This window comes from Oratosquilla oratoria, chromosome 25 (genome assembly GCF_046742065.1).
Source record: "Oratosquilla oratoria isolate Oo_2021 chromosome 25, ASM4674206v1, whole genome shotgun sequence".
In the NCBI taxonomy this organism is placed as follows: Eukaryota; Metazoa; Arthropoda; class Malacostraca; order Stomatopoda; family Squillidae; genus Oratosquilla; species Oratosquilla oratoria.
In genome coordinates this window covers 32,462,943-32,478,996 of record NC_134801.1, presented here as the reverse complement: position 1 = coordinate 32,478,996, position 16,054 = coordinate 32,462,943, and the positions used below count along the sequence as shown (strand labels likewise).

At 48.8% G+C, this 16,054-nt stretch overlaps 1 protein-coding gene across 4 annotated transcripts in view; it reads right to left on the bottom strand.

Annotated features, from left to right (window-relative positions):
• Positions 1 to 16,054, bottom strand: part of LOC143038891 (uncharacterized) — a 245,473-nt gene that overhangs the window by 120,344 nt on the left and 109,075 nt on the right. Inside the window, exon 1 of one of the 4 annotated variants that reach the window (XM_076208589.1) lies at positions 6,893 to 6,915. The exons of 2 other annotated variants lie outside the window; for them this stretch is intronic. The gene's annotated coding sequence lies outside the window, so the exon portion shown is untranslated. Of the gene's footprint in view, positions 1 to 6,892; positions 6,916 to 16,054 lie in introns of those variants that run through there. One more of the 4 variants, XM_076208596.1, reaches the window with a different exon arrangement.

Sequence of the window (16,054 nt, the reverse complement as noted above, 5' to 3'; positions counted from 1 at the left end):
CCACAAGTCTACGAAATTTGTTGCCGCTCTTTCACCTTCAACCTTTTCATTGCGTGATTGCTGTCACGTGACAGGTTCACCCTGGCTTCGACAGTATGAATCTGGGACTAGGCACCCATTGCCAAGGCATGGCAGTGTCAGCTGTGATCGAATGGAGAAAATACGTAGTGTAATAAATGCTGCAAAGTATGAACAGGGTTGACAAGCGTGCGCGCGCGCACACACACACACACACACACACACGCACACATTCATTGTTATTTTTGCTACGTGCCGCTTCTCAGTGCCAATAACCGTATCCTTTGAAGCACTTATTTTGTAATAAAGAAAAAAAAAATAAAGTTCGCAACAAAATTACTTTTTTTTTCATCCTAAGTTTTTTTTAATGAAGTACCTTATGGGCATATTGCTGTGAGGCGCCACGCGACGGAAGATGAGCTTTCGTGGTTAAATCTGAGCTCTTCTTTCCGACTAAGTCTTACTTCTGGCAGTCACACCAAACGATTCGCTTCGGCACCTAACTGCGTTCCTTAACCCTCCAAAAGGTATTTCCCTCCCTGTCGCCACACGAATTCAATCGCTTCCGGGGGACCCTATCCGCCCGTTGAGGAATTCACCTGCTTCTCTGAATGCCTTCTTATGCCGGTGTCACATTATGCGGCGGTGCCGGATGCGGCCAGACTATGGGAAAGTTCAGTGAGCTTGATAAAGTCACCTGGCCATAGCCAGACCTTTAAATGACGACCACCACCATCCCCCCTCCCCTGGTTAAAATGCTATCCTCACCTTTCGAGTCTAATGACTCCTAATAAGGGAGACCTTACTACAGACAACAAACGGCAACGTTGGCGCCGGACAGTGTGACACCGGCCTTACCTGTTTCTTCTGGCTAAGGTCTGGTGGTTTTATTCAGATATGGCAAGGCACCTCATTTCCCACGTCAGTCGGTCGCTGGTATCCACGAGGAACCTCTGCGCCCTCGACATGTAACCTGGTGCTTGCTTATGGATCTCACGATCCTGTGACACGTGACGATTTTATTCAGCTTTTGGGTTCGGCGGTTCCCTTCCCTGAATGGGACCTCGGTCGATCAAACCCTGTTCAGGGCCGGGGCCCGTTGTCCTTTGCTGAAAGTGATACAAATGTATGACCCCTGCGGAGGCGGAAGTTCCCCCCACCCCTGCGGAGGAATCCATTCGCCTTCTGCCGCAGCGAATAAACACCTCATCCATACAATGGGGTGAAAGGTATCAAAACGCCCCAATCCTTCACATATTTAATTCTGGCCAAATACTAGAAAAAAATAATAATAATCGCACCGAGATCAAAATGCTCCGGATTTTTTTTTTTTTTCCAAAAATAAAAAGATTTTCGCGTCTCGGAAAAAAGAGACAGACAGACAGACAGACACAAACAATAACAAGGGCGAACACATCACGGTAACTCCTGTCACCTGAACGGCCGATAACATGACGTAGCGATTTACCGATGACGCACGCTCTCCCCTCCCCTTCGATGGAGGTCTTCTCCTGCCGAAGTTGCTGACGCAGGTCTCGACGTCGGCGCACGGAATTGCAGGAAGGAAACACGAACTACTCTGTGTGCTGAGGAAGGGGATTCGTATACCTTTAAGGCATCCGCTCGTTCTTATCCGACGGAGTCGCTGACGACACAGGACGCCGCGCCGGGCCTTCCCCGACCCCAGAGCACGTCTTCTAGTTCCTCCTCTTAGCGTCCGGAGGCGATTCGGGTATTGAGCAAGACTAAGTCCTATGGCCGCACACGCACCGCTGTCATCCCCGCAGCTGTTCCTGCTGCTGCTGTTGTTTCTGCTGCTGGGGAGAACCTACTGCCCCTCACACCCTCACTCGGCCTACTGACGGAGGGCATCGATGGCCGCCGTCTGCTCGGCTCACTCCCAACGACGCGAGCTGCAGTGCTGGCTGGCTGGCTGGCTGGCTGGCTGGGCTGCTGGAGAGTTCCAGAGGCGCAATCAGGCGACTGCACCACCTCCACTACCACAACCGCCACCGCCACAACCCCTCCCCCCCCCCACACACACTCACCAACAGTAGGACCACCACCACCAGTGGGCGGAGGCGACGGAGAGGGGAGGGGAGGGTAGGATCTAAAGTGGTACCCCTCTCTCCCGTCCCCCCTTCGGGTGGGGGATGGGGGGATAGGGGGAAAGTGGACTTCGACCATACGGAGTTCTGATCCAGAGAAGACATGGGGGGGGTGGCAAAAGTCCACGGGGTGCTAAAGGAACAATCCCCCCCTCCTCCTCCTCCTCCCCAAATCTGAATAACACTAATCACTGAGGTTCATTTCATTCTGACGGAAGATTTATTGAAATTGAAAATATATACTAATCCAATGGAATAACAATTTTAATTGAAAAAAAAGATAGTCAAGGAAAAAAGTAACGAATTGTATTTCTGAGAAATCACAGAATTAGAAACATATTTTATATATATGTTAGATGCACGGTACAGCATTATTAACTTTGTTCTGCTTTTAATGAATATTTTCAAGTTTACGGACGATTTTTTTTCAAGACGTCATTTGACAAAAAAAAAATGGTTATCTTCATGTAGTAAAGTATACATACATATTATTCTGCTTTTAATGAACATTTTCAAGTTTACGGGCGATTTTTTTCAAGACGTCATTTGAGAAAAAAAAATTCATCTTCATGTAGGAAAGTATATGTATATATATATATATATATATATATATATATATATATATTATATATTATATATATATAATATATTATATATATATATATATATATCTGCCCATTACGGATCAAGGTGTACGGGTGGGAGTCGGGAGTGACACTCCCACTGTCGTACTCTTAATTAATCAAAACTCCTACTTGGAACAACCTAGAGACAAGAGTCTCGGCCACGTTTGAGCCACCGCACCAATTCCCTTCCATAGCAGGTGGCACGTTTCCTCTCCTGGCTACTTCACTAAGCCCTGTGGTACTCTCCCCCTGGGGCATTCCCCCGCCCCCGACTCTTCCCCCCTCGGGGAGCACAGCCTTCTCGAGAACCCCAACAGCGTCTAGTTTGCTGTGACAAACGAATGGAGGTCTGTTGGTTGACGCCAGACGATTTTATTCAGACGAGGAGCGCGGCGGCTCACTTGGGTCTGGGTCGGATGATCCTGCAGCAGCAGCAGCAGCAGCAGCAGCAAAGTCGTCCTCCTTATTGATCCATCGATCGGCCAACTCCTCTACTCAACACATCATACAGAACAAACAAATGAAAAAATAAAAACAAATAAATAAACTAATAAACAACTAAATAAATAGATAAACAAATAAATAGATAAATAACGAATAAACAAATAAAGGAATTACTTAACAATGGTGACATATCTCATGAATTCTATTCTGATTTAATTGTTTAAGTCGACTTTATGCTGCTGTGGGCCAAACAGAATTAGAATCGAAAAAAGTCTCTATCACAACCACCCCACACACACACACAAAAAAGAGGGGTGGGTGCTTTCTCCAGCTGAATGAAATCGTTTGGTAAAAGATCTGAAACCAAAGACCTATGCACCTACCCACAGTACAAGTCTCCCTTCAATGCACGTGTTCTTACGGAAAAACGCAAAAATCTTTCATAAGTTATAAATTATTTACCTTAAAATCATAATATATATCAGTATATTCTGGGATGATTCGTTAGACGATTTTATTCACCGACAGCGCTGCTGGTACACTTCAGGAAGTCCTTTCACATTCTTAGACTTTCTAATAACCAATTAATCAATTCACTTGAGCTGCAGACTCGGGACCACAATCAGAAACGATTATGGTAAAGACCTCTACGATTTAACCAGAATAATATATATGATAGACGTCAATGTAATGGGTTTTCCCCCCTCCTCTTCCTCCTCCTTCCCCCCTCCAGAATGATTATGAGTATCGACACGTCGCGTCTGCCCCCACCCGAGGGAGTGGGAGAGGGGGAGAGGGGGAGAGGTGGAGGGTGGGAGGGGGAGAGGTGGGAGGCACTGCACCACAAGTATGACCGTGACTCGGCCCCCCCAACTCAGACGGATCAAATCCCCCCGAGAGGCGCACGCTTAACCTGTTTAACCCCCCGCCCCTCCCAAGTGAGTCGCCCCCCCCCCCGGCCACCGAGCCCAATAAAATCACCGAAAGCAGGATGGTGCTCCTGGCCGGTGATAGCTGTGGCTGGTGCAAATACGGTACTACTCAAGGTGTCGTGGAAGCAGAGATAGTGGTGGTGGTAGAAGTTTTGTTGATGGAGGTGGATGGGGGAGGTGGAGGTGGTAGTGGTAGTGTGTTGGGCGTGGAGGGGTAGGTAGTGGAAGTGGTGGGGGAGGATGGGGGTTAATGGAAGTGGAGGTAGAAGCGGAGGTGAAACTGGAGGTGATGGAAGCAGAGTTGGAAGGCAAGCTGGAACAAAAGATGGCCGTGTGGGAAAAGTGTTCATGAATTCTTTGTTTGTGGTCTATGGTATGGAGATGGTGGTGGTAACGTTGGTTTTAGTGGTGGCAGGGGTGGTGGTATATTTTTGTGTCGGTGGTGGTTGTGATGGAGGGAGTCACGAAGGTGGCAGAGATCTTTGATGTCACACTGGTGGTAATGTTGGCAAGAGACGTTTCCTGTTGGCTTGATGGTTGGTGTCGCTTAGTGCTGGAGGAAGAAGGTCCCGAGTGTGGTGGTGGTGGTGGTGGTGGTGGTGGTGGTGGTGGTGGCACAGGAGGAGAAAACAAGGAAGACCAAGGACGACGACGAGAAAGCTGATGACTAGGTGGAAAATGAGGTGGAATAGTAGGAGGAGAAAGATGAGAACTAAGAGGAGAACGAGGAGGAAGAGAAGGTGGAAAATGAGGTGGAAGAGGAGGAGGAGGAAGATGAGAACTAAGAGGAGAACGAGGAGGAAAAGGAGGGCGTGGAAGAGGAGGAGGAGGAGGAGAAGAAGAAAACAGAAGAGGAGAAGGACGAGAGGAGGAAGAGGAGGAGGAGTGGGGGGAGGTGACGAGTGACATGGAAAAATATCTTGATCGACAGGGAGGGAGGGGGAGGGGGGAGGGGGGCTGGTCGGTCTCCCTCACAGGTGGAAACCCGACAGATGATTAACTCTTGCAGGTTCAGACACACTAATTCAGCGTTTCACATTAATACACTCCCCTCCCCCCCATGAGGCTCTTCATGCTGGGGGTCCCGGTCTGTTTGCCCCCATGCCGGTCACGTGACGCCCCAGACGATATCATTCTGTCAAGGAGGAGAAGGACGAAGAGGAAGGAGGAGGAGGACGAGGAGGAGGAAAGACGAGAAGTGGGAGGAAAGAGGATGGAGGAGAGAGGAAGGAGTAGAAGTGGGAGGAGGAGGAGGAGGGAGGAGCAGAAGGGAAGGTGAGGGAGGAGGTACGAGAAGGAAGGAGGAGAGAGGAGGAAAGAGGTAAAAGGAGGAGGGAGGAGAAAGAAAAGGAGGCGAGAGGAAGAGGACGAATGAGGAGGCAAGAGGAGAAGGAGGAGGAGGAGGAGGAGAGGAGGTGTGGGGAGGAGGAGGAATGAGAAGGAAAGAGGAGGAAGAGGAAAGAGCAAGTCGGAGGAGGCGGGAGGAGCAGGGAAGAGGAGAAACGAAAGGAGGAGGCGGGTGAAGGAGGAGGAGGTATGAGAAGGAAAGAGGAGGGAGGGGAGGAAAGAGGAGGAAGGAGGACAGGAAGCAGGATGAAGGAAGAGTCAAACTCGGGACATACTTTTTTATCTACATTGTTCAATAAGCGGCAAAATAAATAAGCATATTTATAGACTAAAAAGTAAAAAACAAAACAAAACAAAAACACTTGCTCGAAGAAAAAAAAGCCAACGAAAATAAAAATGATGATGATGATAATAATAATAATAATAATAATAATTATAATAATAATAAAACAATAATAATAATTAAATAAAACCTAAGTTTAACCATAAGAAAATATGTAAAGTGCATAGCCTAGACAATGTATGCACAGATCCATTAGCTTCCAGTAACTGTGGTTTCCAGGCCCGACCTAACGGCTGAATGAAATCGTCTACAAACTCCATTCCGGGGTTTTTGACACAGAGACCTGCGGTGGCGTGTCGGTTTCAACATCGACTCGTGAGTACAAAACCCCGGGTTCGACTCCCAAATCCCACTGATGACTGCCACTTGCTCCGGCTGCACATACGGGGAAGGTGACGTCATCCAGCACAGCTAAGCGCCTCCTGGCGTAGGACACTCACAACGACCACCACCACCACTACAATCGCGTTGGAGGAAGAAGCAGGCAGCAAGCGGCGGGTGTGGAAAAAAAAGAAAACAAAAATGGCGATCCAGCCTTCAACCCCTTCACTACCGAGGTGGTTCCACGGGAATGAATAAATCGCCTGGCGGCGGCACCCAGGATGAGAGAGGCTGCTAAGGACCACCTGGCACTGAAGAGGTTAATTCGTGGAGAAAAGCAGCACACACACACACAAACAGGGAAGCACTCGAGAAAATATCATTAGTACAACTCAAACCCTCATTCAAGACCTGTTACCTGTTAGTAATCACCCTTCTTGATATATATATTATATATATATATATATATATATATATATGAGAGAGAGAGAGAGAGAGAGAGAGAGAGAGAGAGAGAGAGAGAGAGAGAGAGAGAGAGAGAGAGAGAGAGAGAGAGAGAGAGAGAGAGAGAGAGAGAGAGAGAGAGAGAGAGAGAGAGAGAGAGAGAGAGAGAGAGAGAGAGAGAGAGAGAGAGAGAGAGACTCCACCACCACGGCCCCCTTCTGACGTGCGCCTTGAAGATCCCCCTCCACGTGCCCCTCGAACGAGCGAGCGAGCGAGTGAGTGAGCGAGCCAACTCGAAGTGCCACTTACTCCGGCCACCAGGCACCTGAAGAGTTTCATTTCGTCGAGGAGAGTCGTTCGTTCGCGTCTTCAAGTCGCGTCCCAGTGCGCCGCTGGGGGCCGGGCGCTGGCACCAAGCGGTTGCTATGGTTACGACCGGGGTGTGTGTAGGGGGGGGGGTGCCTGTCCGCCCCGCCCCGCCCGCCGCGCCCCGCCGGGCCCCTCTTTCTCTCTCCCTTCCTTCTTTCTTCCTTTCTTTCGCCGCACTTTTTACACAACGACTCTGGCTGGACTTGGGCGGGAGTGCGGCCTGCCGAAGACGTCTCTCGTCGATTAGCTCGTGTGTCTGGGAAGTGGCACTCGAAGATGTGCCTCACTCGGCTTCCCGTGGCACTTGGCCGTCCACTTCTCCTCCATCGGGGGGAGGCAGAGAGGGAGGAGGAGGAGGAGGAACGGCAGTCTCGTAGCGTATTGCTACAAGTGCCGAGGCGTTGCTGCGCTTTTTTGCGTGGTGCGTGCCCTCCCCGCCTCCTCTGTCGCCATCGCTGCGTTTCCGCCTTTATCGCCTTCAAACCTTAGTCATTCTACAAGAAAAAAAACACATAAACTACACTAGTTACAAGCATAAAGAATGAGGATAATATGCACAATTTTCGGGCCAGATAGAGAAAATACGTCAAGGTTCGCGACGCCATTAGTCATTGTCTTTTTCTTTTCCAACGTCGGTCAGGTTTCCAGCCAGCAATACACGGTAGGACATCGATAGATGTTGGTCTCACATCAAAAGTCGCGTACATACTGGGGCACACATATACATAAACACACACACAAACAAGTCGAGTTGTGCGTGTGTGTATGTGTAAGGTCACAGCACTACCCATAAACAGGACACGATGCATGACCTTTGAGCTCTCATCCCGTAAGGTAATTGCTGCCGATCACGAGATATAAACGTGATCCAAGATCATGGTGAACAACACACAAGGACACTTTTCGAATTGGCCCAGCAATAAACACACTAAACAGAACTGCTGTACAAATCGCGTTCCACAAGATTACATAAACACTGCAATACGCTAGAATGCCATGGACACTAGGTGTGAACTAATTTCCATATTAAATATCGCGGTAACATGCGTTACTTCAATTATAATACACACACACACACACACACACACACACACAATTATATATATATATATTATATATATATATATATATATATATATATATATAGATATATGTATGATCTTTTACACGTTGTGGAAGGTTCCTCCCCAATTCTCACTATTTGTGAGATGAACAGACTCAGGCTCCGACGTGAGTGGGAGGGGGGGTGCTGCGCGCCCGTGACCAATCTCCCCGCCGCACCAGTAGTCCGGGACGACTCAACTTAAAAGTCAGACTGCGGACCTCCTTTGAGATTAGCCCGAGAGAGCCTACGACTCCTTCGCGTAGGGCGGATGTCACGGTGGCGAATAAAACCGCCTGGCGGCAACCAGAATAAAAGACAAAGTGCATCGCGGTACGGTGAAAGGCGTTCAAATGTTTGCAAATAATCGTTTCTCAAAAGATTTCTGCCTCAGCACCACGCGCGTGTGTGTATGCGTGTGTGCGCGTGTATGTATATTATATATATATATATATATATATATATATATATATATATATATATATATATATATATATATATACATATACATACACGGCGAGAATAGGAACCACTAATCACAGACAACAATAAAGAATCAAACAGAATATAATAAGCTAGGAACTAAAACAAACAAGACACTAAAAACAACCTGCTTGAAGAAGTAGTAGTACGCAAGAGAAGCAAACTATCATAAACAGAGTGAACAACTTGGGAGGAAAGCTCAGAACTTCTGAAACCACCAACCACGTTAAGACGGGTACTTAGTTGAGCAACCTTCTCCCCCATCTCCCTCATCCAAACTTCCTTCGACACATACTGGGTATAACACCTATCATAAAAAAGAGGGGGGGGAGTCAAGAAATGGCTAAAGACTTTTGGCAGCGACTGTACAACAAACAACAAATACTTTGGTAGGCAGCTTTCCTTCCCTTCCCTCCCCCCCCCATACACACACAACCATAACTCCCTCGTGCCCAGGGGTGCTTCCCCCCTTGCTTATGTACACACTCCTTTGTAAAATTCACGAGTTGAGACCTCCTTTCGTTCTTTCTCTCTCTGTGTATGTGTGTGTGCACGCGCGTTTTCCTTACCTTTCTTTTCTGCTCACTATCTTTCATTTATTCATTCATTCTCTCCCTCTCTGCTCACTCCTTCATCCATTCCCTCCCTCACTCCCTCTCTCTCTGAGAGTTAGAGAGCAAGAGGTTGCCGTGCCTCATGCCGATCCCCAGGGCTCGCTCCCTTCCCCCTGAATGCCTTCAGAGGAGAGGAGGGAAGGGAGGGAGGGAGGGAGGGAGGGAGGGCCCTGCACTCAGCTGAATACAAAAACTTGCTGTGGTCCAGCACAATGTCTTTCAAGTCAATAAAATCTCCTTACGACAACCAGACACGGGTTCGATTCCCAACGGTTTCCGAGTGACTGTCACTTGCCCTGGCCGCAGTGCAGCGTATGTTCATGTATTTTCTCAGTCTTTTTTTTTCCAGGGGGTGAAGCCCCGCCTCTCTCACCCAAGAGCCCTGGCAGGTTTCAGGGACTTGAGTGACACCGTTACGGACCAGAGTCATGCAGCATTCTTTCATAATGGGGGACTCATCTCGACTTCAAAACGTATGCTGATCGCTTGTAACTTCCACTCTCCCTCAGCCTTGAGCAGCTACTATCCTCCTTCAATCCTTCCCAATCTCTGGATGTGGTGGAAGGAACTACCTCACCTGCTCATAACTGCTAGCCATTGACGGTGACTCAGAGCATTGGGTGAGTTGAAGATAGATTCGAGTTTAAACTGATCCAAGGAGAAGGAACCGGGATGTTACAAGTTAGCGTTAGTCCTGCGACTGAGACAGTGACAGACAGACACACACACACACACACACACACACACACATACACACACACACTCAAACACATAGATGAATGAAAACCGCTGAGAAAGAACATATGAAAGATCGTCCCGCTTCGCAGAAAGTCCCAAAATTTCCCCCGCCGCCGCCCCCCAAATTTCCCCTCCTCCGTAGTTCCCCCCTTCATTCTCTCCCACGTGACGTGGCTTCCTGAGTCATACCTTCCTCCTCCTCCTCCTCCCCCATCCCCATCCAACCCCGAAACCCATTCATTCTTCCCCTCTCGGGCTACCCTTGGGATGCAGGGCCGTCAGCTCCCACCTCACGCCCTTCACACTTCGAGCGTTTCCATGGAAACGCAGAGCCCAAACTTCGCACCTCCTTTTACACTCATCTATAACCCGTTTGTTGTAACTCCTCAAATCACTGTTTACCGGGTAGATCATGTCTCTACAGACAAATTAAATCGTTTGACAATACGATAGCCGTAACATCATCCTACTATGAAAATATGCAAGACGAGTATAACCACAGTCGACAGCCTTAAGAAGGAAAGGGAAATTTTGTAAAATATTCCTTCATCGCCACAACATGCATATCAAACAAGCTCGTGGGGGGAAGGGGGTTTGTCCTCCTCTTGGACCCACCCAATCTTGCACAGTCATCCTGTTCTCCTATCTAGATCCTTCTTTGTTCTCACATTTCTCGAACTGACGATCAGTACAAACTATGTTCTGACTGCGTCCCGAGGATTCCATTCAGCTGAGGACAGGACCTCGTGAGGAACGGGGGCCGCCTCAATCACTTTATTATGATCACTCTCTTCACGGATTTTGCCAAAAGATTCTATTCAGCTGTGGGGATGTACCTGCGAGGAAGGGATGAAGAGTATCTAACGAAAATTTTGTTTTCATTCGCTACACAAGAATTTATTCAGTTGAGGAGAGGACCCTATGAGAAAGGAGGGTGTTGGTGGGCGACACAGATTCCCTGGCGGGGTCACAAGGCGGAAACATACGGGATTTACTGGATGCTTAGCGATATAATTCAATGTCGGATGTGGTCTCTGCAGGAGGCTAAGGAACAGCAGTCCATAAAGTATGGGGGACACATAGGAGAAATGGTTCGAGAACCCCCTGATCTTTACAAATGACCTATACCAAGGAATTAATTTTTTTATCATCTAAGTTTGCTGATTATACCCAAGCAAACGCTTATTCAGAGGGGAGAGGAGAGTGAGAGAGAGAATGAAAAACCCAAAGTGGCTGACAAAATTCAAAACGCAGAAATAACATGAATATTAACGAAATCCACTGGCATAGCAAACGCCATTTAGAGGCACAAAATAAAAAGAAAACGGGGGAAACATTTCAACAAAGCACCACTCTAGCAAGGCCTTGAAAATGAACAGACGTATTCAAAATCTCGTGCTGGAATTGAGAATGTCTGGAAGCCCATTTTCCATTTTCTTTTTAAGGTAGGAGATGGTCTGAAAAGAGAGACAGAAAAGAGAGAGGTGAGAGAGAGGAAGGAGAGAGAGAGAGAGAGAGAGAGAGAGAGAGAGAGAGAGAGAGAGAGAGAGAGAGAGAGAGAGAGAGAGAGAGAGAGAGAGAGAGAGAGAGAGAGAGAGGAGAGAGAGAAAGGAGAGAGGAGAGAGAGGAGAGAGAAAGGAGAGAGAGAGAGAAAGGAGAGAGAGAGAGAGAGAGAGAGAGAGAGAGAGAGAGAGAGAGAGAGAGAGAGAGAGAGAGAGGAGAGAGAGAGGAGAGAGAGAGGAGAGAGAGAGCGATAGAGAGAGCAAGAGAAAGAGCGAGAGAAAGCGATAGAGCGCGTGCGCGCGCACGAGAGAGAGATAAAAGAGAGATAGTGAGAAGCGAGTCGTAGCTGCCACCAAATTCAATTGAACAAAAACGCGAATGATGACGAAGGCGGGGCCATACTCAAACTCAAAAGATATTTGAATGCCCAGCAACGTATCACAATATGAAGACCGTGGTATCTAATTATTTATCTATTGGTTTATTCTCTGTCTCTCAAAATGAATACTTATTACTTTGGTTTTGACTGTGTGGAAAGCCGCAACCCCTACAGTGGTCGGCAACGATCTTCGTCCCCAAAAACCTCCCCAAGAAGAAACCTTGTTTTCTGTGTCGTATCAGTGTGGGGCTACTGTATCTGTGTCAGCAGTTTAAAGTCGCTGTAACAGAGGAGCAACAGCCAGTGTCCAGCTCTCCAGGTGCCAAACTATGGAGGAAATTCCACAGAAGTTGAATACGAGAGGTCTTGAGCCGGTCCGATGACCGAACGTCAGCCCCTCGAGGCTGCACCTCCAGATGTGAAAGAGTGTGCTGAAGACGGGCAGCTGGGAGATGATCCTCTTGGACGACCATCTCACAGGTCATTATCAGTCATTACAGTCTTAGTACTCAATAAAACTGTAAAGGGACATTTACACGGTTTGTCAAGTGTGTTTGAAGCGATGTCTGATCATGTGAATGGAATATTTGGTTGTCAATCATGTTTGTCAAACATGTTTGACAACCAAATATCCCATTCACACTGTCAAACACCGCTTCAAACACTTGTTTGACAAACCGTTTGACCGTGTAAATGGCCCTTCACACATTTAGAGAGGAAGTGATTGGGCCAAAACAGAGGGTGGGGGAGTGTGAAACAATTATGGTGGAAGATTAACCTTGTGATCAGCAAAAACAAATCTCCTCAAAAGAGAACTGGCCTTGAATGCAACGGAACTCCCGCTGAGGACATCGCATGTGGCACAGCTAGAAGTTCCTAGATTCACTCATCATTAATTCAGGATATTTTTTTCTTGTTAACTGTCGCCAGACGATTCTATTCATCTCTGTGGCACCCTCCCCCACACACGCCAAATTGATAAAAAAAAACACTGATAAAAACATTAAATCTAAAGTTTTGAAAAAAGTAATAGGTATAAATAATAAAAACATTTCCCCTGATCTTTTCATTTGATTAAATTCTGTTCTGGCTGGGAAATCAACAAGAGCCTCCACTACACTGCTACCACATTTCCCATTCCAATAGATTTTTTTTCACTTGTTTGTTTTAGCTATAGTCAGGCGATTCCATTCAGCTTGGAAGACCCTTTCAGCTACGGGAAGTCTCCACCAAAAATGAAAATAACAAACAAATAAATATAATTGAATACAATAAACAAATAACATAAAAAGGGAGACTTGCCATATACACTGGGGCCGCGGTTACAAGTGTTCGACTGTTCCCTGTTCCAATGGAGCGGTTATTCCACTGGCGATTTTATCCAGTTAAAAAAAGAGGGGGGGGGACACAAACCCCTTTGTCCGGTGAGCTAAGTCACTTCCTTTAAACGCCAGACAAGACTAGTTCTGATGACGCCCCACGACAGGAGATGGTTCACCTTCTTCTATTCGGGTTAATCCCTGACAAGCCCTTCGTACCCTGTTGCTACTTTTCGTATCCCGGCTGCTGCTGCCGCCAGGCTGTTCCATTCATCTAAACCCACATGGAGCAACCCCCTTCGAGTTGTCGCCAGGCGATTTCAATCACCCGGCAGGAACTTTCCCCGCCCGCCTCCCTCCGCAGGGGAAAAGGGCTCGGCTCGGCCACGTGCCTTCCTCTTCCTCTTCCTCCTCCTCCTCCTCCTCCTTCTCCCCCACCCTTCTTCGACTTTCGGGGCCTCTGCGTCTCCCATCTTTTTTCCCTGGGCCCCATTGTCAGTCCTCCCTCCGAGTGGGCCCCTCTCACTACATGGGCCTCTTCTCTTTTCTTTCATGCCCCCTTGCCCCCTCTCCTTTGGAAGGGCCTCCACCACCCGCGTTCCTGCTTGCCTTATGTAAGCCCCTACTTTAGGCCCCTGCATTTCGTGGGCCCTCTCGTCAGTCCACATCCCAATTGGGTCCTTCCCCTTCTTGCCCTTCCCCCCTTTCTGAGGTCCCTTAAACCTGTTCCCTTCAGTGGGGCCCAACGCCCGCCTCCCCTTCAGGGCCCCCTGACCGCTCTCCTAGCCTTTCGTGGGCCCCTTTGGCTAACATGCTTTGCTTTTGCGGTGCCCATTGTCTGTCCAGCTTCCTTTCCCTTTCTGGGTTCCTTCGATTTGCCTCCTCGTCACCCCTTTTTGGCCTCCCGTGTCTGTCTCTTTCCCTTACGTGGGCCCCCTTCCCTGTACTTCCCTGGTGGGCCCCTTGGCCCGCTCCCCTCCAAAGGATCTCCCCTCTTTCGGTCCCCGTAAGCTTTTTGTCACCTATGTCGCTGGTCTCCTCGGCCCCAAATCTTTTCTCACTCCTGAAGTCCGACTTGTATAACCTTTCCTTTGAATGGGGCCCCATTCCCCGTCCCTCCTCCATCCTGCGGGGGGCCCCAGCAGCGGGCCCCCTTCCTTTCGCGGGCCCCTAGGTCCGTCTCCTCAACCCACCCCCCCCCCCTGCGTGGCCCCACCCTTGCCCAGCGCGAGCGAGTGGCAAAGGTGGCTATGCAGAAGTCTGGATGCTGTCAGATCAATAGCACCACCTAACTGCCACCTGCACCACCACCACTACGACCACGACCACAACGTGACGTGCACTGCCTAACAATGGCAATCCGACCATGAGTGACGTGGTACCGATCTCCCTCCCCCCCCTCATCACCACTCAAGTGGAGTCTAACCAGCTGTTGAATATTTTCGTCGTTAGCACGTGCATTTCATTAACTGCGTCATTTCTTCAAGTCTTCTATAGTTTTTTATTCCATTTTTGCTTAACTGAAATCAACAGGAGACTTATGGCACATTAACAGCACCATTGAGTACAAATATATATAGATATATGTGTGTGTGTGTGTATTTGCATACGCGCGCGCACACACACACACACACACACACACACACACACACACACACACACACACACACACATACACACACACACGCACGCATGGGTCCTTCCACCCTCCTCTAAAAGGCGAAGAGCTTACACCAGGAGGCGCTAGGGCGCGACCAAAGCCCCATTACGTTTTCCCCTCACGTGCTTCTCGAACTGCCTGCCTGCCTGCCTGCTTTCTGGAATTCCCTCTCCTCCTCCTCCTCCTAGTGCTGGCCCTCCTCCTTGCGTTTGTCGTTCTGGAAGACGGACCTCAACCCTTTCTAGACGACCAGTGACAGGGGCTTCCAGTCCGCTGACGAAGATCCCATGAAAGAGGTTCTTCGTTCGTGGAACACCTTCCTCAAGTCCCACCGAACCCCCAGCAGGAGATATTCTTCTGCGGATGGAGAGGGGGTGGAGGAGTTGGAGGAGGAGGGTGTTGGGGGAGGGAGGGAGGGGAGTTAAAGTAGGGGGAGTGGTGGTGGGGAGGGAGTGGTGTTGGAGGGGGAGGAGTGTTTGGAGGAGGGGGGAGATGTAGGTGTGCTGGAAGAGGGGTGTTGGGGGAGGGGGATGTTGGGGAGGGAGAGGAGTTGGAGGAGGGGGAGAGGTGTTGGAGGAGGGGGGGAGGGTACACAGCTCGGATAGCAGGGCCAGCCCCGCCCTTGTCTCCTCAACCCCTTCCTTGCCGGGGTGGAATAATTTATTTACTTTATTCTGGTTAACGCCGGGCTATCTGCTTCGTCTTCATGACAACTGCCCACCCCCCTACTCCCCCACCACCACGACCACCTCTGCCGCCAACTGATCTCTTTATTCTGGTCACCACATCGAAGTGTCACGAAGAAGCCACCTTTGACTCGAGCAATGTGGCTGGGACCAGATGCCGAGATCAGAGACAATTGTTCTTTTTTTCCCGGTGGGTGTGGGGAGGTGGGCGTGGGGTGGGTGTGGGGAGGTGGGCGTGGGGTGGGTGCATGCTGTCACTCGGGCTCCCCTCCCCCCTTAAGGTGAAAGAGGTTTTTCGATATACTTGTGTAGAAATACCAAAACTCCAAACCTGACAAGTGATCAATACCCTTAGCCCCTTCCAACCAATCATCAAAATAGATGAATGAATGAATGAATGAATAAAACACATAAATAAATGAAAAAATAAATAAAATAAATCCAGGAGACACTTTCCCACCTTCCCTTGCGGTTGCCGGGAAGCCCTCCGGATCATCTCCGGACACGACCAAGTTCGAGAGTAGTTCCTCGATCTCCGCTGTGACTAACTACGACCCTTGCTGACCGACACATTCTGCTCTTACACTCCAGAGTCAAGAATCTTCTAGAGCAGTAGTT